General features: G+C 34.8%; 1 protein-coding gene across 3 annotated transcripts in view; it reads left to right on the top strand.

Moving 5' to 3' along the window:
• LOC129228255 (protein c-ets-1-B-like) overlaps positions 1-23,469 on the top strand; it is a 102,921-nt gene that overhangs the window by 51,186 nt on the left and 28,266 nt on the right. Inside the window, exon 1 of one of the 3 annotated variants that reach the window (XM_054862924.1) lies at positions 6,128-6,302. The exons of the other annotated variants lie outside the window; for them this stretch is intronic. The gene's annotated coding sequence lies outside the window, so the exon portion shown is untranslated. Of the gene's footprint in view, positions 1-6,127; positions 6,303-23,469 lie in introns of those variants that run through there. 3 annotated transcript variants of the gene reach the window in all.

Below are 23,469 nucleotides of genomic sequence, written 5' to 3' on the forward strand. Positions count from 1 at the left end.
AAATAGATTTGAACACAAAATGCGTTGCAGAATATAACGATTATGACTACGATTAGTTCTAGCTGGTCAAGCTTTTACGTGTATTAATAGGCAAAGTTCAGGTTACATTTAAGGCCTTCCTGATTATTTAAGTTTAGAATTATTTTATTGAAATTATTTTTCAAAAAAAGAAAATTATTTGTTAGAATTACTTCATAGTTTAAAATTATTTATGAATTTTACGAACAAGTTCGGCACCTAAAGGACGGTTGATCTAGGGCTCGAATTCTTTTAAAGTCAAATTTCCTCCTAGATCCTTGTCCCAAAAACTTATGAATAAATATATAAAATGTAAAAATGTTAAGATAAAGAAATAAAACAATGAAGAAAGAAAATAGTCGAAACATGCATATTCATTTAAATCAGTTTTTCAAATTTTTCCAATCACTCAAAAAAACTTATATTGTTTTTTAACTTTTTAAATTAAACTATTTGTAATAAAAAAAATAAGTAAATAAATAACTTGCTGTCGTCCTTTGTAAAAATGTAGTTCTTGACTTTCCCTTTTCGGTACTAAACTTTTCCCTGGCCTCATTTCACACATCACATTTTTAGGACCCCCTTTTCCAGTACCTGAATGTTTTCTTTTCCTGTTTAAATTACATGCAAAGGAGAAATTTCTTTATTGCATGTTTAAGAAAGAAATATCATTAATGGTTCCCTACTTTTGAAGACACTCCAATTTTGCAAATGCTCTAAAATCCTATTCGATTTCCTATTACTACAGTCGGATCCCTCTACAACGCGATCCGACTTACGTGAAATGGCTACAACGCGAGTTTTTCCTGAGTAATGATTTTTTTTTTTTTTTTGCTGACGCAAATTCCACGACTGCAGCGTGAAAATTTTTGGAAAAGAATCGCGGAATGTTAATATGGGCTTCATTGACACTAAATATTGGTTTCGTGAATGGACTTTCATCCCTTTGGAATCACTAAAACAGGAAGTTCACTCACTATACTAGTCTAAACATCGCTTTGCTTTCAATTATACAAATATCCACTCGGTATTCTTCATTCAGTTTTTTTCGTGCTACATATGAACGTTTATAAAATTGAATGACACCCAAACGTTTTCTTTCAACTAAAGTTTCCAAAGATGAGAAGAGAAAGAGAAAGTTTTTGACGATTAAAGAAAAGGTCAAAATTCTGGACATGCTTGAACACTTAAAAAGTGCATCAAAAGTAGCGCGAAAATTAGGTACGAGTGAATCTTCAATTCGGATAAATAAAAATTAAGAAAAGGAAATCCGTAAAAGTTATAAATTAAGTTTTAATACTGAAGCTCACAGAGTAGTGTCGAAGCAAAATACTATCATCATGAAAATGGAAGCTGCTCTTGCATTGTGGATTAAAGGGGCTAGAAAGAGGGGTTTTCCGTTCTTTGTATAAAGATACTGCAATTTATAGTTAATAAATGGTTTGAAACAATATGAGGGGTGTTTACAAAGGTCTGAAAAAATTAGGTATGCTTATAAAAAATTACTAAACATACCTTGTTCCACAGCGCGAAATTCCGACTTACGCGAGGTGTCTTGGAACGTATCCCTCGCGTAAGTCGGGACTCGATTGTAGTTCCCTATTTGCTTTTGTTGGATTGTTTTAACTGCTGCGACGCAGCGCCATACGTCGCAGATTCTTGAGAAAGTCAATAGACTAATTTCTTAGTTGGAGAGGGAAAACAAAAACATTAAAAGATTTTTGAAGGAAAAAAAATAACTTCGGGAACGAAGATTTGTACCTTATTTTCTGGAATATAATTCAGTTGTAGCTTTTCTGTGTAGCATCTTGTTTCTATGCATTTCACAACACTGATTTAGATTTTATGATTATAATGTCTGTTTATCTTGCAAGCTATTTTTAGGGGCTTTGATTCTAGTTGCAGACTGCTGAAAAAAATTCTGCTGCTGGGTTGTAGAAGGGTTTAGCGCCGAAAAGAAATTTACTTGATTTTTCAATTATATATATAAAACAAAGTTTATTATTGCTGAAAATTTACAATCTTTCCATGGATTCTTCCTTTTTTATTTTTAGATTTGAAGTACGTATGACTAATCATTCTCTCTTGAAAAAAGTCTCATATCTCTCTTAAAAGACTCTTTTGTAAGATAGATTAACAAGTAAATACCCGAGATAATTAAACCACGAACTCTGTAGCATGAAACTGTAGTATTTTGAAGAAAGTAGATTTTCCTCGAAATGTGTGTAGGCGGGGGAATTGGAGATTTTGAAATTTTTGCCGATTGCATTTTATTGATTGCGGGAGGCCTTGTAGGCAATATCTAATTGTTTTCTAGTACTTTTGGCAACTCATCCCAGTTACGGTATGTGCCAATTGCATTTAGTGTCAAATGAATGTATGATAAATAAAGTAAAACCTATTACATAAAAATTCCACTCTAAACCTTGTTTATTTAAGAAATAACCAACTATTATTTTTGTAGCTCTTTTTTTTTCTAATAGTTTTTTTCAAAGAGTTAAACCCTTTTAAAATTATAATAAAATTCTAATTCTCAATTTCCAGCTTTTAAAAAAAATTCCCCGAATTTTATTTCCATAACCATTGAATTTATGAAAATAATAAATGAACTACAGCAACAGAATACGATATGTTTTCTCAAACAAATGAAGATCAACCAAAAAGCCAGTTCAGGAACGTCAACAGCATAACTGGTTCACGTAAAACGGAATAAAACGACTCTTAAAATAGCGTGAAATAAAGAACTGGGATTTTTCTGTACCTGTGCATGAAATGATAGCTTTTCGGGGAGGGGGGTGCACCCCTTGTATAACAGTTCTCATTTCCGCCCAGGTACCTGCACAAGCCGCGGATACCCCTCCACTATCTTCTCACGCAAACCACCGAACCGGGCACAAAAAGAACCCCAAATTTAGGCCTCCCCCAAAAGCACCAGCCGCAGCATCAGAAGTAGTATTTCGATATCAAGAGGGGGTAGAAAACTCTCCATCCACCCGTCTCCTTGAAGCGTAACATCACACTGCTGCCTTCCCCCCCTTCGAAAAGAATAAAGAAAAGAAAAATAAAAAAAAACTCTCACGACGCGTTTGCAGCCTGTGCCGCCACTTCATTCATAAACGAACTTCTGCGCATATCGGTTCCCCAAGAAGTTGTATTTTTTGAAATAATGCTCCAGTGTTAGGCAACAGCTGCTTCGGCAGCAGCTATCTAGTCATCTTCAACTCTCTTCTGTTTCGAATCCGACGATGTGTGTATTGGGATTGACTCAGCGTCCGAAAGCATTCTAAAATACATTCCAATGGAGAAGTGATTGTTTAATTTCTGCTAATTGGAAACCTATGAACGTGCCTTACATCAACATCAAAACATCCTGTAGGACAAGACTAAACATTTGTTTATTAAATGGGCTGAAAAATATCCAAACAAGTTGCTTGCTGTGGTATCAGTTCCACCTTTTTCGGAGAAACAGTTCTTAGAATTTCAGAATTTTAAATGTTAACAGAACACAGGTATTATACTAGTCACTGCAACGATTTACCAGCTTTTGCTGTTATTCCAAAGATTTGTGTAAAGAGTTATATTTTGTGTTAGATTAATTTATATTTAGAGTTAATATATTTAAGAGACATTCAGCAGGTAATTGTATCTAGTCTTTGTGTATTTACTGTCCATTCTACTTGCTTGTTGTCCACTTTGTGCCGGTGGAGACAAAGTTCTTGAAAAGCCTAAGCGTCGCCAGCGTCCAAGTCTACGGCTCTTTGATCTTACCTGCTCTTATCAGTTGAGTTACACTTGTGTATTATTAAAGAAGGGTTCCCACACCACACCTGCTGTACATTAACTGTCAATGGAAAAGACTTAGTTTCGGCTTGTTATCGACAGAATTAGTTATGGACTGTGATATACTGCAACCAAACAGGATGATGCTAGCTCCTAAGCCGAAACCTATTGCCCCCAAGCCGACAAAAGGTGAGAATCTTTTTGTAAAATTAGTTAGAGGGCTTTGGCTAGAGAAAATTTTGGAGTGCGGTCTTTCGTTCATATTGGTGTGTAGTGTAGTGTTTGAATGTGTGCTTAGGGGACATGTGGATACCGAATTTACGCCGTACATTTTATGTCAATTGGTTTTATGGCTTTGGTATGTGGTTTTTTTAGTTCTTAACTTCCATCTGATCTTTGAAGTATAAAATTTCGTTTGAATTAATTTAGTTGCTTTGTGTTCATCACTATACACTTTGCTACGAAAGGAATGAACTTTTCTTCTATATCTGTTGTTTTTAAACTACACGCTATTTTTTGAAACATACTTTTTTAATATCTTGTGCTTAGTAAATTTAAAACATATTTCTAAAAAAATATGCATAAAAACTTTAAAATAGACTTTTTCATTTGGAATAACTAGTTCTTCGCATGAAAATATGTATGTGACATAATTTTTCTTCGTTTTACGAATAGGAAGAACTTGAAGCATCAAAGTAACTTTCAAAACCTAATCGCAATTTTTTTTAATGAATGTATTAAATAATGTTTACGTAATAGTCATTATCTGAAGTAAAGTTTAGGATCGAGAAAGCTTTTTTGTGCAATAGATTATGTAAAATATCAATGTTTTACAGTTTAACATGGGTATAGAAAAAAGAAAGGCAGATTTATGTTTCATATTACCGATTCCATTCTGGACTTACATACATTACGATTACTAAATAAACAACATATTTATTAAGGAAAATGTTTTGACTCCTACGTTTTCTCATTTTCAATAGCATTGTGCTGCACTAAATAGTAAAAATAAATAAACCTTTTGTTCTAATCTACAGTGTTTGGAAATAGCACAAAATGAACAAAATTTTCTTTTATATAAATAATAGTATCATAAAATGGCAATGTTTAAATGTAAATAGCAAAGAAGCATGAATTTTATTGCAATTACTTTCAAGATTTCTTTTAATCTAAAAAATACTATTTAAAATTAAACTTGTTGAGATAAAACTAGAAGTAATATTGTAAGAGACTTCAATATAGTAAAGATTTCATGTCTGGAAATACTAACCACTTACACAGAAATTAAAACTTATGGAGACGAAAATTAAGTATTGGCTCATGGGCTTTCAAACCCAAATTGTTTCTAATTTTTATGCAACCCCCTTCCTCTTCCAGTACTTCTTTTTTCTTTCTCTCTTTTAACCTCAGGCTCATTTCAAAATATTAAATATTTAAAAGTATAAATATATTTTAAACAATTTAATATTTAAATATTAAATTATGTTCGTATAAAAAGACAGTTTGATTAATTGGATTCCGGATAACCGATGCTTTTCTGACGTTTCCAGTTTCTTGCTCTGAACTAGTACCTTCAAACACTTGGTTGCAATTTCCATTGAAAATTCGTCCCAGACAATGTTGGATTTGTTAGTCAATTCATGATCTAAATCTAGTGATGTTCGCATCAATTTTTCTGAGGGTATACTTCCAGTAATCAAATATGCACAATATGTGTATGCGATCATACACATAATGTGTCATAATATGAAAATTTGTGAAGCTTCAGGGTATACGCGCTATAGTCTAAAAATAATTTGAGAGTATACGGTGTATGTGGAATAATATACCCTACGAGAACACCCCTGTCAAAATCTTTTTTTTTTTTTTTTTTTTCAAATCAATCAAATATAAACACTTTTTTTCCTTCAAAACTTATCGAGAAAGTATTGCAGAGTTACTGAATGCAGCTATTGACTTGACATAATTCCAAGTGTTACAGATCAAAGGTTTTTCCCTATTTGCGTCTACCCATATCCGTTCCTCATCCCACACGTCGCTTGTCAATCAACTCTCTCCCCTTTTGCAAATATATGATCTTTGATTATGTGGTCTTGTTTTCTCCAAAAGGTTTACATTTTATCCTCCATTCCTAGTTCCTTGTATATTTAGCGGGGTTTTTCTCTTTCTCGCTTCGAAAAAAAAAAAAGCTATTTGAGCTGTTGGGCAGTTGCCAGTCTTCTCTAGTCAAGCGCGGTTTATTCGCTAAATTATGAATGAAATATTTCATTCACAAAGTTACTTTATCATTTCTCTGATCTTCGGTTGGTATTTGAAGGGCATTCATAATGGAGGGGACTGACTTTTTGCAAGATAATCCTCATTTCCAAGCAGTTAAGTGTGAGGAGGCATGTGTTTGTCCTGTGTATAATGGATTCTACTTTCTTTGGAATTTGCTGTTGTTCAAAATTAACTTCAGTTAGAACTGTAGGCATTATTTTCTTTCCTTATATGCTTAAACTACTGTAAGTATTTATCCTTTATAAGATGTTTGTAAAATTTTACAGAAGTATTTATGTGTTTATTGGATCTTATGTGTTATTCTTGGGTTTTATCTGTAATGTGTAGCAATCTGTAGTTATACAGTGAAATTCCGTTACAACTAACTTCAAAGGGCCGCTAGTTTTGTTTGCTGAAAAAGGTATTTTGCTGTAACGGAATTCAAGCAACTTGATGGTGATTAAATCAGGACTGAAAGTTTTTTTTTCGCTGCATTGGTATTTATTGTGATGATATTTCACGAGGTGAAAGCTTTTGCATAGGCACTAATACTGAAGCTTTACTGTATGTGCATTTCACAAATTTATATTTGCGTTATCTTTCTCAGATGACAATACTTAAACATAGATCCATAAATAAAAAACAGAATCGCGGCAAAGTTTTATGGTGGTAAAAACTGAGGCTCAATCAGTTGAATTAGCGCTCAAATGTATCCAGTACTCATTCCATTGTATACTGCGGAGAGATGGATATTTTTTGCAATGCCATTTGGGAGTTGGGTATAAGACCACATAGAGTATTAAAGTCTATCGTTATGAACGTATACAATTGTGAAACATATACTAAACAGCTACTTTTAAAGATTAAATTTTTGTCATAAATATTAAATAACGCTATTGTACCATTATTATCATTGTAAATGACTGCTACGGCCGCAAAGCCGCATGACGGCCGTAAGGCGACAGGTTCTCCCCGTTTTTCGATTTAGTGTATAATTATGAAAACCGCAATGTTACTTTTAGGACTCGAAATCTTAATATTGAGGATTCGGTTGAATCACCAAACACCCTTAAATCCGGAAAATTGTAGTTATCATTGTTGTTGCTGATAATTATACTATAATCAAGTGGTGCCCAATCTACGGCCCGCGGGCCACACGTGACCCGTTGTTGTGGTCAAGGTTACAAATCGAAAACTATGATCTGGAAACCTCCAAAACAACAGATTGTCTTCAATCCGTAAAAAGATTGATTGCTGCAAGTTTGATGTAAAAAAATCTGAAATTGCCTTCTAAAAAACTGGTGGAATCTTTGTATTGATAAAATTGGAAAATAAGTTTCAAAATTTTTGTCAAGTTATTTTCGTAGTTTGTATCTTAAATAAAAATTTAGAATCGTGAAAAATGGGAGCGGGAAAAGGCAATTGGATTTTTTAACATGCTTCATTGAAAGTTTTTTTTATTATTATTTTAAGTTAAAAATGTCAAGCATTCTTAATATTAAAAATCATAATAATACACATCTTTTCCTTCCCTGTTATCTACTATTTCATCCTTTAAAAGTTAGCTCTTTTTATGGAGTACATCACCAGTATAGTCTTTACTCTTTTCGTATATTTCATCACTAAATACATTTCACTCTTCTAAACAATGTCAAGGAGTATTTTCACGCCTTGAAAAAAATCTTTAGCTAATCCCTGTATACGTCAATACCCTATCTGTCTGTATTAGGTAATTATTTTTAACAATATGTATTTAAGTCAGTGGTGCAAGCAGGAATTTTTCAAGTAGAGGGGTACAGGGTTTGTCTTGATAAGTAGAGAACAAAAAACATGTATAAATGCATTATGAAACAAATTAATCGGCATTAAATTATAAAATAAATTGTAAATAATCATAGAGGATAAAAATTTATGTATTTACTTCTTTCCATAATTTAAAAAAAAAATCATTTTCGGTTGGCCGAGAATCTGCTTTCACTTCCAGAGCATTTTGTTTTTCATCTTCACTGACGTTTTTCACAAAAGATAATGATGTGACTTGTTTTCTTTCACTATTTTGATAATTCCTTTAAACGATATAATTTAAAAATCATATTTTTCACCTGAAAATCAAAATTAATTTACGCTACATCAAACGAATACGCGCATTATATCTATAGTCATGTAGAATCAATCACGAATATCAAGTATGAAACAATTTCTGATTTTGTTGTCTCATGGGCAAACCCATGGGCAAACCCATGGGACAACACATGGGCAAACCATGGTACCATGGGTGTACGTGGTGAGCAGGTTACTTTTTTAATACAATCATCAATAGACATTCGAAGAAAAAGAAAATCGGGGGTTATAGGGGGGAGGGAGGTTTGGAACCCCCACGGCCATTGAGCCAATTTAACTAGAAATCGCTACCTTTGCAGTTAACCTTATAGAGAATACTAAATCCATTTGTTTTTAAGAACTGGAAGCATGATTCCCCCCCCCCTATCCCTAAAATGTGTGTTAAAATTTGAATTGGTTTTTAAATGATTCGTTACAAGGCTAAGTTTGCGTTTGAGCTCACGGGAGCTTATCTCCACGCAGCTTTTCAATTGTACGTGAATTTTCTTGCTATTAAAAGAGTTCAGGCTACTTTGACATTAAAAAGAGTTCTAAAGATTGCAGGGATCTCACACTCCTTTTATTAGAAATTGAAACCTGATTTTTTTATGCAGTGGCCGCCGCTTAAATGAATCACGTTTGTTCTAAACAGGTTTGATACCATAAAGCGGCTGATTCAATAAAGCGACTAATTCGGTAAAGCTGGATTTTATTCTGTTTTTAACGATTTGATTCATTAAAGCGGTTGATGCAATTGCCCACTGATTCAAGTAACCGGTGTCCACTGTAATGCTTTAATTTCCCACTACTACACTATAAAACTGCAGAACTACTAAAAAATCTCTAGGAAATTGGACTGAAGTATCTTTAAGTTACTTAAGAAGCTGAATCGTTACTAGAAAAGTTTATGGACTCCCTGTTTCCTACAGATTTTCTTGTAGTAGTTGGTGCAATTATTTTAGTGTTGAAAGAAAGTTCCATGTAAAAGGTTTAATGAAACAAAAGGAGTCGAGTACGCGGATTTTATTACTTAGTGCACTTGATAACATCAACGCATAGTGCATATTCATTTTTTCTTTTCTTTCTACCACTCATTTTTATTTGTGGGCTCGGAAACGTTTCGAACTACCCCCTATGATGTTGCCCCCTTTAAGAATAATCCAGAAGAAAAATAGTAAAATTGCTCCATCTGTGTATGGATTCTGAAGGTAGCCGACATCTTGCATTAACATGCTCGCCTCGGGTTTGTTATCCCGAGGGATGCATGGGGCAGAAATAAAAGCCGCGGAGATGGTTAAAATTTCAGCTCGCCACATGTCCATTGCTGCGTGATAAATTGGCAACAGCTGCGCTGCACTCTCGCGTGGAGGTAATGAACAAGTTCTTAACGTTTTACGCACTGACGTTGAAGGTCATTCGTTAAAACTTAGTTTTTCTTTTTCTTTTTTTTTTCTTTTCTTTCCATCGCAATTTTAGTGATGTGGACCAGTGCTCTCGAGTTTATCGCTTTTAAGAGAAATAGGGTTGTCCTGCAGTTCTACCATAGTACCTAGTTCTTTTGCACCCACAAATTATAGTTGTTGCGGTCTTTCTAACAACGAGGGTATAAAAGAAAATTTTATCATATTTTTCTACATATGTAGTTGTTTAACTCTTTTGCTGTAATAGGGAACCTTTCACGATACTTCTCCAAATGTGTGTTTTATTGTTGATGCCAGTAAAAATGGGCTACAGTTCACTGCAAATAAAAGTTGCTATCATTTTGTTTTTTGGGAAATTGTCGTAGCCGAAAATCTACTTTTCTGAGCCCTCCCTCTTCATAGAAAGAGGCCGCTAGTGAAGTCGCCAAAGTAACTCTCTCCAGAACCACGTTTCTGATTTCCACTTGTTCTTGAGCTTCGTGGGCCTCACTCAAGAACAAGTGGAAATCAGAGGGTGCGAGCTTGTGGCTGTAAGGCGGGTGATCGAACTGCTACAAAACGGCGCTCACATGTATGGATATACATTGATTTCTCAAAGATCGCACTTTCTGACTATCATTTTGTTGATATCATCTACAAAAATCAAGATGGCATCTTGATTTTTGTAGGAAGATACTTTATTGGAGGTATCTTTCTATGAAGTGGGCATTGAAGAGTTTTCAGATACGACAAACGTCTGTTTTTGACTGTCCTCTTCAAAAGAGTTTTCAATGATAAAAATGATGATGCAATGATAAATTTAACATTGGTGCTATAATTCAGGGATCTAGAATTCATAATTTTGTTAGGGTCGGCAACACTAGAGTATACTTACATTTGTCAAAATATATGATGTTCTGAACTTTTTTCAGAGGTTCATTCGCTTAAATTACTTTAAGCAATAATTGCTTGTCTTGAAATTTGTTCTTGTAAGTAAATGATAGTAAAAATTTTGTTTAATTTATTTAACAGTTTTTCGACACCTTGTAAAGTCCCCCCCCCCCCTCTCCTTTTTTCTTCTGGCCAAAAAAAAAAAAAGGGCTGGTTCGTAAAAATGTTATAAAAACTTGACCAGTCTGTGAGCCGAAAAAGGTTGAGACGCTAGGGTAAAGTACAATAAAAATAAAATGTAGGTGAAGTTAGTGAAGTAAAGTATGGTTTGAATCGTGGCATTCGTAAGAGCATTTTCTGCTTTCAACGCTAAGTGGAAAATTTTTACAACTTCGCTAACGTAAGAAGGGAAAAACGCCTTTCATTCAACAATCCAAAAGACGAGAGAAAGAAAACGAAAAAAAGCTCTCCAAATAACATCCTCGAGAAAATGTGGTTCGTACTCCCCTTTCGTCAAGTGGCCAGCACTTCTTCATCCGTCGCCGAATTGGCGGCGCGGGGGAGGAGTGATGACGTAGAATTCCCCGATAAACGAAGTTTATTATTTTTTTTTTACATACCCCCACCCCCCTTTGAGTGTTGATTTCTTCTTCTTTTTTTGCGTAATTACAAAGTAAATTTTGAAAGGTAGCCGCGTTGCTCTTTTCCAAGGCCAAAGAGAAAATAGTCCGACTCGGTTCACGACCTCTTCGGGATAATTAAATGTCTCCGCAGGGGAGATTTCAATGCTTGTCTTTTTAATATACATAAAAATTCGCTTCCAAGGACGACCCAGACTGAGTCGGTTATTTTAGAAAGGAGTGTCAATGAAATTAAAATTTAGGATGAAAGCGAAGTAAGTCTTTTCTGCTCTTAACAAAAATGGATGCCCGTAAATAAAGTGTTTATAACCATTCATTTGATGAGGAATAGGCAAAATAACTCTCTACCTTCGTGGAAAAATGTGATAAACAACATAAAAGAAATGAATCCGCGAAACCGCATTTTTTAGTCTTTACATATGGAAGCTCACGTCTGCATATACCCCCCTGCAAATTTGCTTTTTATCAAAGACGTTTCGTTTAAAGTAGTGAAAAGTTGTAAAAAAAAAAAAAAAAAAGAGCAGACCAATGTCTAGAAAAGCCCCTCCCCCCCCCCCCCCCCCCCCCCCCCCCCCCCCCCCCCCCCCCCGACATTTTACATTCGAGAAAAGGGGTTACTTGCAATTTTGAAACGCGCGCCTATATTGTTTTTTTTTTTTTTGAATGTTGTTGGTTTTTCTTTTACTTTTTAACTCTGTATTATATTTTTAAAGTAACATTTTAAGAAAAAAAAGCTCCTGCCAAAAGCAAAATTAAAACTCTGCCTCCTGCTAACTTGACGTGATATTGTTCACTTACCAGTAAATAAATAAATGAATTCAGTAAGACAACTTCAGTAAAACGAGGTTTGCCGCCTACCGCAACAAAACGGGTGAAAAACTGTTTCAAGAATACAGTACTTACTTCTGCATGCAAAGGCTATAGAAAAAATTAAAACCAGCAAACTCACCCTACCCTTAAGCTAATCGAAAACAGTACAATTTTTCATTGCTTAACAGAAAAGGAAGGCTCGTGTTTCGTTCAAAATGAAATTTTAATAAATTTAACGATAAAATATTCTTTTAGTTTTTCAGAAAAGTAATAGCATCCTTTTATTTGAGAAAAATATTGTACTAATTGATCTCTGGATTCACCCTATTATCGAAGCTGTCAGTTATCACTTTAATTTTAGTAGATAAGTCCCCAACGCCAACCGCTGTAAAACGAGAGAGAAATTTTTTCACGAATCCAGTGCTTTCTTCTGTGTCTGGAAAAAAGTGAAAGAAAAAAGTAAAAAACAAAAAAAAAGTTAAATCTTTTCAAGAATAGGCCTAGAAAATTTTAAAAACCTCCAGGTAGAGTTGAATTAAAAGAAAAAAAAAGACAATCGGAGGTGGGAGTGGGGGGGGGGGGGGGGGGGGGGAGAACGCCAACCCCTTTAAATTGAGAGAGGGGAAGGGGGGGGGCTATGATGACACGAGTATACACTTTTGTATAGTGATCTTTTAGCGAGGAGAAAGAAAGAGAAAAAGCCACAACATCCATTCTCTTACGCAAAATCATTTCTCCAATTTGATATTTGCATTGAAACTGATCTTATTTGAAACTGTCTCTTATTTCTTTTACCAGTAAACAATAAGTTCCCAGAACGCCAACCCCTTTAAAACGATAGAGAAAAGGGGGGGGGGGAGGATGACGCGTGTATACACGTTTGTATCGTGATCTTTTAGCGAATGATCCGTATCTCTTTGACGGAGTAAGAAAGAAAAAGTCTTAACATCTTTTTTTCCGCGGAAAATCATTTCTCTAATTTGATCTTTGCATTTATCTTAATTGAAACTATCCCTTATTCCTTTTGACCAGCAAACAATAAACCCCCAGACCGCCACCCCCTTTAAAACTAGAGGAAAAAAAAGGGGGGGGATAGGGCACAAGTTTAAACCTTTGTTTAGTAATCTTTTAGCGAATGATCGATGTCTATTTGACTGAAAGAAAGAGAAAAGTCCCAGCATCTTTGCTTTTACGCAAAATTATTTCTCCAATTAGATCTTTGTACTCATCTTAATTGAAACTGTCCTTTATTTCTTTAATCAGCAAACGATGAGATCCCCGAACCCCAACTACTTTGAAACGAGAGGGGAAAAAAAGGACAGGTTGACAAGTGTATACGCGTTTGTATAGTGATCTTTTAGGGAATGATACATGTCTATATCACGGAGAAAGAAAGAGGAAAAAGTCACAGCATCTTTTCTTTCACGCAAAATCATTTCTCCAATTTGATCTTTGTACTTGATCTTGCTTAATTGAAACTCCCTTATTTCTTCAACTGGTTAATAATAGGCCCACAGAAGAAGGGGGGGGGGGGCACATGTATAAACGTTTGTATAGTGATCTTTTAGCGAGTGATCCATTGTCTATTTTCCTACTGAGGCGGTAAAAGAAAGAGAGAAAAAAAAACTTTTTTTTCTTTTTTTACGCAAAGTCATTTTACTTGATCTTGCTTAATTGAAACTGTCATTAATTTGCTTAATCAGCAAACAATAAGCCCCTGGAACGCCAACTAACTTAAAACGAGAGGAAAAGGGGGGGGGGCACGTGTATAAACTTTTGTATAGTGATCTTTTATCGAGTGTTCCATGTCTATTTTCGATTGAGACGCAGAAAGAACGAGAAAAAGTCACAGCATCCTCTCTTGTGCGAAAAGTAATTTATTAAACTTGATCTTTGCACTCAGTCCATTATCAAAACTGTCCCTTATCTCTCTGGTCAAAATGTTCTGCTTGGAATACCTGGTCACAATTTCAGCGTCCTTGGAATACCGTTCCTTTCTCACGATTTCTTCGATCGCATTTTCCTCATAAGTTCCGCCCCCCACATCCGACCCCGAATCGAGTAAATACACGTACACTTCGGTGCTGGTTCATTCATAAAATCCTTCATCGTAGAAGAGCCTTGGGCAGGTAAAGAAACGTACTAGCTCGGATCCATTCATTCATTACGTTTTCCACACACGCGCTCACACATGCGTTCATGCACTTTCATTCACAAAGTCGTAGTACGGGTTATTTTTCCCTCCCCCCTCCACTTTTGAGAAGCTGCGATTGGACGACTTGGAAATCGCGTGACCGGAGCCTGGGAAAACAGGTGTTAGCCGTTTCTTTCCAACCTTTTTTTTCATATTCTCCTACTCTGCTTCTTAGCTTCTCACGTAGTCCCCCGTTCGAGAAGAGGGGAGGGGGGAATTTTTTTTATTTTATTTTTGCTTTTCCTTTAACTCTGGCTGCTGATATTGAGAGAAAAGATTGCTATTTTGGAGGATGACTCTTTTTCCCTACATTTGGCAACATCCAACTTTGCTTTTGATAAATGAGCAATTTGTATTCCTAACGAAATATATTTTCATTAAATGTTCTTATGCTTTCTAATTGTGAATTTTTTACAGATGATGTGAATGAACTTTTGGTGTCATTTTTGCTTTGAAAAAAATATTTTTTAACTCTTTGCACATCGTGAAAGGCTTAGTTAAATTTTATTCACACTGTATAAAAAAAAACAAGAGCGTAATTAGAGGTCAGGGAAGAGAAAGACCCCCCCCCCCCCCCACTCGAAGAACAACTTTGAACTTCTAGTCTCACTAGCGAATCCTTTTTGTACATACCGCGCACTTGGAAGATGAGTGCCACAATACGAAGAAATGAAATTTTATAGGAGAAGCGTTTGAAGTTGAGCTCTTAAGGAAATTTGCTGTAAGAAAAGTACATTTTCTGTGCTCTCCAGTGGTTAATATTAAAGCAAAAAATCGGTCCTTATTTTCCAAAGACGATAACGTCATTTGAAGCTCTTTAAGGAGAAAAAAAAAAGAAAATGAAATTTCGTATTGTGGCACTCTTGTTCCAAACGAGCGATATGAGGATTGCGTAGGAAAAATTAGTTGCTCCTCTTTTTATGAGGACGGTAGTTTTGAATTTTACATGCGGATCTGAGTAGAAAAATCGCGTTTTATTACTATTATTATTATTTTAGTACATCTGTATTGTACCACGATAGACGGCCCCTCAAGTGATTGATGTGTATATGTGTTAATTCGCCTTACTATGTTGTTTTAAAGATCCTTTTCTTTTGCTTATTCTATAATTTAGATATTTTCGGATCAGCATTTTAACTTCATTTGAAACACATTGTTAGAAATGGCCTTTTTACATTTATGGACTCCCCCCTCCCCTTGCCTTTTGAAACCGATGCATGAGAATGAAGGTTAAAGTTTTTCATCAAGAGACATATTTGAATTTTACGTTTCTGAGAAGTAAATAACCAAAACAAACTAAATCAAATGAATCAGCTAATAACATATCAAATCAATGCATTGCGCCATTGCTTGTGCTTTTACGAAGAAGGTGTGATCGCAATTTTTCTTTAAAGAAATATAAAGAGGGATAATTTAACTGTTTTCCTTCAATCAAAAAAAAAAAAAAAAAAAAATCACTTCAAGCCATTCTGCTGAAAAGTAATTTAACTCGTACGATATTTCTGAGAAAATCCATGAGATCATTCAATCGTTTCGACATGTGTTTGTGTTTTTAATTAATGCAATGAAAAATTTAATGAAGGTGAAGTGAAGTATAACTTATGGTATTAAACGCGATTCAAGGAAGCTAAAAAAAGTGAACAAAGAGCTAAAATGCCTAGTGATGGAGCGGTTCCCAGTTAATCTATCTTCAACGAAAAACGCACTTTTCAATCATTCCGAATCTGAGTCATCGTCGGGAAAAGAAAACATTTTTCTTTTCGGGCCATGGCAACAGTTCGATTCTTCTTTTCTTCCTCGAGGCGTGGAAGTGAATCCTTATTATTTTCATTTTCCTGCATCTGAGGTCAGCTGGTGTCAACGCGTCTCGAAACTGGTTCCGAAAACGAGTTTTCTTCCAGCAAGTGTCGCCGCCTGAATCGGGCGGGAACCTGAAACAGAAGAAAATGATTAGCTTGACTTTTTCGAAAATTTTCATCCCCAAATTTCCCTCCTCTTGTTTTTTATGAAGGGAAAAACGAAGGAAAAAAAAAAGAGAACGGAGGATCCCCCTTGATGACAAATTACGTCGAGGAAGAGCAGTTTATTTTTCGGAGCATCATAAAGCTGGCATTGCTGGGAAATGTAAAGCTACTGTTGTGTTTGTGTTGATGAGAATTTCAAGACGCAAAAAAGGAAATGTTTATGTGTGGCTATTTTCGGCAGTTGCTAGATAAAAATAAAAATATTAACGTGGAATAAAATAGTTCTTGCCTGCATCAGTTTGGAGTTCTGGTACTAAGGGAAAAAATTGAAATGAATAGACGGCAAAATATGTTTGAGAAACTTCAAAATTCAAACCATATTTTCGCCCAGGGTCGCAGAGAGCTAAGGTGGGCCCCTAGTCAGTTTTGTCCCCCCCCCTAAAAAAAGAAAAAGGAGGGGAAAAAAAAGAAGAAAGAAAAAAAATCAAAACTGCTGAGTAGAAAACAATTAACTCCATTCAAAGTGCGATCGACGTTTTTTCACCACACACTTTCACCCTCTCTATCATTATGAGTAAGAATAGAACATATGTGTATTTGCGAACACTCACGCTGAAAGAAATTTTATTTTTTACGTTTTCGCAAAACAGAGTTTTTTTCCTTTTTTCTTTCTTTCTTTCTTAATTTATTTGTTCTTTCTTTATTTTTTCTTTCTTTCTCTCTTTATTTTTTTCTTTCTTTTATTTTGGCATCAGTGCCACCGAGCCCTTCCAAGGCCCGGGCCCCAAGTTTCCGACTAGGCTGACATGACCTCTCGTCGGCCTGTGTTTGCCCTGCCCAGAAAAAAACTGGGCTTAATGTCCTGCCTATCCACATCAGGGCAGACGAGAGGTCAAGTTATTCTAGTCGGAAACTAGGGCCCCGGCCCTTTGGAGGCCCCGGCTTGGAATCAGAGTAGTATAAACCCTATAAGTTTTATGAGGGAAGGAGTACCAACGGCCAAATTGAAAAGGGATCCGTCATGGCTCTCGTCGGCCTTGATCCAAATAAAGGAACTTTTGTCCGTCGGATGTTTTGGATTTAGATCTTATATTCACCGAACCTTTAGGATTTGGACCCATGCTCGGTCCCCCCCCCCGCCCCCCCCAAAAAAAAGGAAACCCTCGGCAGTGCTGTGGTTGGAATAAAATATTTGAGGGAACTCACAAAAAGAAAAAGACAGTTTTACAATTTAAAAAAAAATGTTTTGGGGGTGGTGTGTTCTCTGCGTTATCCTCCCTTCCCCAAACTACAGCACAATCTCTCGTGCGATAAAACGGAGGTCATTTAAACAAACGATTCCTTTAACAATCAGGCTATTAACGTGAGTTTCTGCAATAAATTTTGTTTTGTGTTATATTCGAACGATTTTTTAACAAAAACAAAAGCAAATTGTCTTATTTATTGCCTTTTTTTAAACATGAAAACTAAACTAAAAATTTTCCTATTTTAATGGTGAAATAAGAATTGAGACAATTGTTATGAAGATCCCTGTTTATTAATTACCCAAAAAAGGGAAGAGATAGAATTTTCCTAGAAATTATTTTTACTACTTAATTACTGATCTCATATTTAAAGAACAATTGTATTACCATTAATTTTTGGAGAGATAGAGGAAAAGCATGATATATATATATATATATATATATATATATATATATATATATATATATATATATATATATATATATATATATATATATATATATATATAAATTCGACATAACGAGGAGCGATATTTCGAAGGGTTACTTACATCTAAAGGTTCATATTGGTTGAAGGGTATATACCTGCCTTATCTCGAAAACTTTCCGCTTTCTAGCTTTTGCAGAGCTAATTCAGCGTTCTTTTCAATGTTAATCTCGAAGATATTTCCCCCAGAACTTCTATATCTTTAGTTACGGTTCCAATCACTTTCGAATTTGAGATCTTTTTTTATTTACAGTCCTTATATTTCAACAGCCTTATTCCTCCAAAACTCGTCATCAAAGTAATTAAGGAAATCAGTTAATCGCGTAATTGCCGTAAATCGTACATTAAAGCATTTAACAATATTAATCGAATATGGCGTGTGTATGAAATATTTATTTATATTATTTTCATTTCTGAATCTAATAAAATGTTTGTGCTGATTAGAGTAATTTTGGTATTCATTACAATTAACAGTTACTTAAAGTCTATGTAGATTTACTCGGTAAAAGTGTTAAATAAAAAGATGTTTAGTTTTTCATAGTACATAATATGCTTTTGATGGTAAATGATAAACATTAAAAGAAAATTAAAATTCTCCGTAAATACCTCTTTTTCCTCGCTAATGATTATTGCCTTTTGACTAGAAGTTACTGGGATCTAACGTTGTATTTCTTCAGCAATAGTATTTTTGGGTTATGTTACCTGTTTATGATAAAAAAGGAAAATAAAATTAATAAAGTGGTGAATTATGAAGTTAAATAAATGATTTAATTTTTAAACGATAATGCTCAATTCTCACTTAATTATTCTTAAGAAACCTATTTCTATTTTTTTCCCCCTTTCTTTCTTTTTTGCTTTTATGGGTCGTGAGTTCGACTCACGTCATATTTTAAACAAGTATATGATAAAAAAAGTCGTGTCATAAAGTTTTTGAACTTGCTCATCATAAATTTTAAATCGCTTTATCAATTACGCATTCACACTGGAGTACTCCCAGAGCAATGGCCCCCTCCTCAAATGCTACAGACGACCCCTCAGAGGTAAAAGGGAGAAAAATAGCCTCCTAAAACCTCCCCTCAAAAAATCTAAAACCCTCCCCCCATCGTGGACACCCCCTTTCATACAACATGGGGGAGAGATAACCAGTTTTGAGTCAAAAAATAAAGCGATTTTTATGCATTTATTTTGCTGCATTTTATGAATACTAACTTACCTTAAAATTTTTAATAATTATGATAAACTAGTATGTTGTGGCCATCACGAAACTTTCTTCTATATTTTTCCTTTTTCTGATCCCTCCCCATGCTTGACGAGGAAGCAATATTCCTAACAAAAACAAAATGACACATGCAAAAACTTGACGACCATCCCAATGTCTGAATTATTGTAAAAGCAAAGCAAGGAGCGAAAATTGAAAGTTACTTTAAAAGCCTTACTTGAATTAATTACAAATATTTTATTTATTAAAAAACATAAGATGGCAACAGTTAAAAATTTTAATTCATTGAAATAATATTTCCGATCATTTCCACACAATTAAAATCACGAGAAATACGCAGACGACAATCTATTACGATTTATCTTTCTTATTGTTGCATTAATAAAACTATTTTTATTCGCAAAAAAAAAAAAAAAAAATCAACACCTCTTGGAGCGATTGGAGTCAAAATTGAACCAAAGCCTGTTTACGTATGGATTCACATATATTCCAAATTTCAAACAGAACGTAGCATTACTTCTTGAGATAGGGCACTCACAATGGAAAAAAAGAACGGGCGATTGCGCTACCCCCTTTTTAGCTGTTGACACCAAAATAAAATCAGCTCTTATACCCACTAAGGGCTACTTGTCAAAAAATTTTTGTTTGATTCCGTTCGTTATTTCTTGAGATACAGCAGTCACAATTCACGACAAAAAACGTTCTATAACTCAACCCCCGTTTGAGCTATTGACACCAAAATTGAATCAGCACCTGCTCCAGTTAGGGGCAACATATGGACCAAATTTTGTTCGATTCCGCCAGTTACTTCCTGAGGAATAGCAATCACGCATAACTCAAAAAACGTCCCATTGCTCCCCCCCCCTTGGAGGAATTCGCGCCAAAAACCAATGGGCACAAGTTCACATAGGGTCACATATGTGTACCAAATTTCGTTCAATTTCATGCGATAGTTTTTGCTGTAGAGCGGCCACAAAAAACTGGTCACACACAGACGTGACACACACACACACACATACATACACACACAGACAGACAGACATTTTCCAAAAATAGTCGAAATGGACTCAGCACACCTCAAAACGTTCGAATCCGTCAAAATTCGAAATTCGAAAATTTGCACGAATCCAATACTTTCTTCTATGTATTAGATATAGAAGAAAGTAAAAATGTATTAGTACTTTCAAACAACGTGCAATCACAAGGTATTCTTTCTTGTGTAAATCCCGCTATTTTATTGTACCTCATAATCACACCCTACGTCATGCCTCATCATTCTTTATTCAGCAAATAAAAGGCCCATCCTCAGATCTTTTCGTCGCCCAAACGGCGGGAAAATTCATTCCCACCGCATCTTTAACCTGAGGCAAAACAGAACTGAAAACCAGACGCGTAAAAACGCCTTCCCACGATACGTCAACTAACCTGTCCCTTACAACCTGAACTCTCTTGTTTCTTGACTTTTTTTATTAACACACTCCAGTATCCCCCTCCCCCTTGTCCTTCACCTAGATCTTTATTTAAAACCTTTCATTGTTGGAGCTTGATTGAATTTTTGGCCTCTTTATTAGAATAGTTGTAATGTGAATGTGATTCAAATTTAATCCAGTCTTTTGTTGCCTTTTCCCCCGTGGCTCTTGCTGCGTTTAGGCAATTACAAGCTCTCCAAACCCTTATTAATCCGGGCCCTATTAAACCAGACTTTGCTTAATCCGGACAGGCATTTAGATGCAGTACATATATATATATATAAATGAATGTTTGTATGTCATCCATGAACTCAAAAACTACCCGGCAGATTTGGCTGAAACTTTCACTGTTTGTTATTTTTGGTACTGGGAATGTTTATAGACCAGTTCGAAAAAAATCCGATCGATAGTTCCTTTTTTATTCCAATTTAAGTCACAATCCATTGGATAAATACGAATAAAATTATCGGCTGCAGAAATTAATTCGCGTGAAAGATCTCATCGATAAGAAGTTAGCTGTTGCCATTTTTCTTGAGTTTGAACAAATAAATTCTTTCTTTATTGTTTTATGGCTTTTCATGCAACGGGGGGATTTAAAACTTTTTCTATTTGATATTTTTAGCGATTGATTGATCTTGCAAACTGCGTGAGTACAAAATTTGAGTATTCGCAACTCCAACGAACTATAGGGGGCACTGCAGTCACTGTCTAATGGCCGACTTAAAAACTAAAACAAACGCATGTGGTAACGAAGAAAATGCTAAAAGTGTTGTGATTTTTGTTCGTATGTATGATTTTTTCGCTTTATTCATTTGAAAAGATTTTTCAAAGTCTTTTGGTTATTCTGACCCATATAGAAAGAGATTAGAAACCAAAAAGTATTACGAAAGTAAACAATTAATGCAGAACACACAGTAAGTTGTTCTGAAGCAGCCATTTTCACGATGTTGAATTCGGAATTCATAAATTTTTGGTTCGCTTCGAACGGCATTTTCATTTTGTACCGTTTTTTCTATACATTAGTACATATTAAGTTCAGTTTCGTGACATTTCCGGTAATTGTTGACATTTTTGTCACATAGTGCACATACGTGGCAGACTGTCAAGAGTAACGTTTAACACTAGATAATTTATTTCTATGACTATATGATTGGATATCCAAAGAAATCATGCATTTAATTCATTCGTCATGGAAATGATTTACCTGATATGCGAAATCTTGTCAAGATACATTATTCTTTCACACAATTTTAAAACCATAACCCTATAAACAGATTTTTGGCGAACTTTTATTTTTTATTGTTCAAATTCTTAACGTTCTTTCTGGATTTTTCAATCTTTTCTGCGATAAATATATTCAAGAAAATTTATTTGCATACTGTCTATTTCAGTAGGATACTGTAGTAACAAAGGTTATTTAAATCATTTATGTGGAATTAGGTTAAGGAAAAGTGTCCAGTCAATGTTGTTAAGTTCGTTTTTTTTTCTCATCGAATTGAAAAACTGATATTTATTCAAATTCACTCAGAACAAAATAAATAAAATGTGTACTCACAGTTTATATATGGTGGTAGTTTTCTTTTCAGTTGATTGACCATTATTTCTTTTTACTTATCGAATTCTGTAATCTTACTATCATTTTATTCCACTCATGATAAAAATTAAAAATGGTTTAACTAAAAACGCGAAATCTCGCCAAGGCTACTTTGCTCGCACAATACTAACACTATAACCCTAAACAAATTTGGCGAAACCTTTCAGCTGAGAATAAAAGGAATCAAGTAAATTCTTTCTCGGTTAAACATTTTTCATTTTGTTCTACGATAATAAATTCAAGAAAAAATTTTGCATATTGTCCATTCCAACTAAATGCTGCTGTAAAATATGATTAGTTAAATTAATTTAAGATTAAAAAAAACTCATATTCTTCCAAATGCATACAAAACAATAAAAATTTTTACCTGGTATAACGTTATCCAATTTTGTTAATCCAGAGTTTTCTTGTTTATGCTTCCACCATTTAATACTTTTTTGAAAGAAATAAGGAAAACTAACATTATTTTGAGAAGCTCGAGAATACTACTAAGGGACGAATTAATTTCTGTAGCTGAAAGCAAACTAAGACACATCGATTGCGTTAATAAATACTCAGAACAAACTGCCTGTGTTTACGTCAACAGACACACGTGGAACGCAACGTGGCAATGTTTTAGTTTCATTTGCAGTTTTGTAAATTACCGCAAGGTAGCGTATTCGAGCGCTGGAGTTCCGAATAGTCACGGCTTCACTTGATACGTGTTTCTATAAGACGCGATAAGACGCGTATCGAGTGAAGCCTTGGTATAGTAAGCTAATCTGGACTTTTAGACACGTGTCACATGAATTTTGAAAAAAAAAAAAAAAGCGAACGACATGTGCCATTTCGAGTCGAGAGTGAAGAATTTGTATAGATCGTGCGTATTTTTGACATTCAATATTTACAATATTGTGCGTATTTTTGACATTCCGAACGCATTTGCTGTGCAGTTTTTTTTTTTTTTTTTGGCACGATTGTTGTTGTACTGATTGTCATGAAAATCAGTATAATGATGAATTTTTTTGTTGGCGTAGCAACGCGCGTCGGGTACAGCTAGTACTATATAAATGAAAGGCGAGTTAGCACAATAATATATTTTTGTGGCCGTACTTTGTATTTTTGTAATTTTCTCTTATGCAGTTTTATATTTCATTCTTTTCAATACAAAATACAATTTTTCCTGTTTACAGTTTATATACCTTGGCTCAACTTGTAGGCTTATTTTATTTAATCCGTACTTTCATTAATTTGGACGTCTTGGATCTCCTATTACTCTGGATTGATGGGGTTCTATTAACTTTCTGTTCTTTTAAACATTTTTCTCCAATGCAGTTGCTGTATGACGGATAAAGCAACATACGGATATGAGTTCTCGTCTTGTTTGTAAATTGATGGTTTTGCTGAAGTGTAGTGATAA

The sequence above is a fragment of the Uloborus diversus genome, chromosome 8 (assembly GCF_026930045.1).
Source record: "Uloborus diversus isolate 005 chromosome 8, Udiv.v.3.1, whole genome shotgun sequence".
Taxonomy (NCBI): Eukaryota; Metazoa; Arthropoda; class Arachnida; order Araneae; family Uloboridae; genus Uloborus; species Uloborus diversus.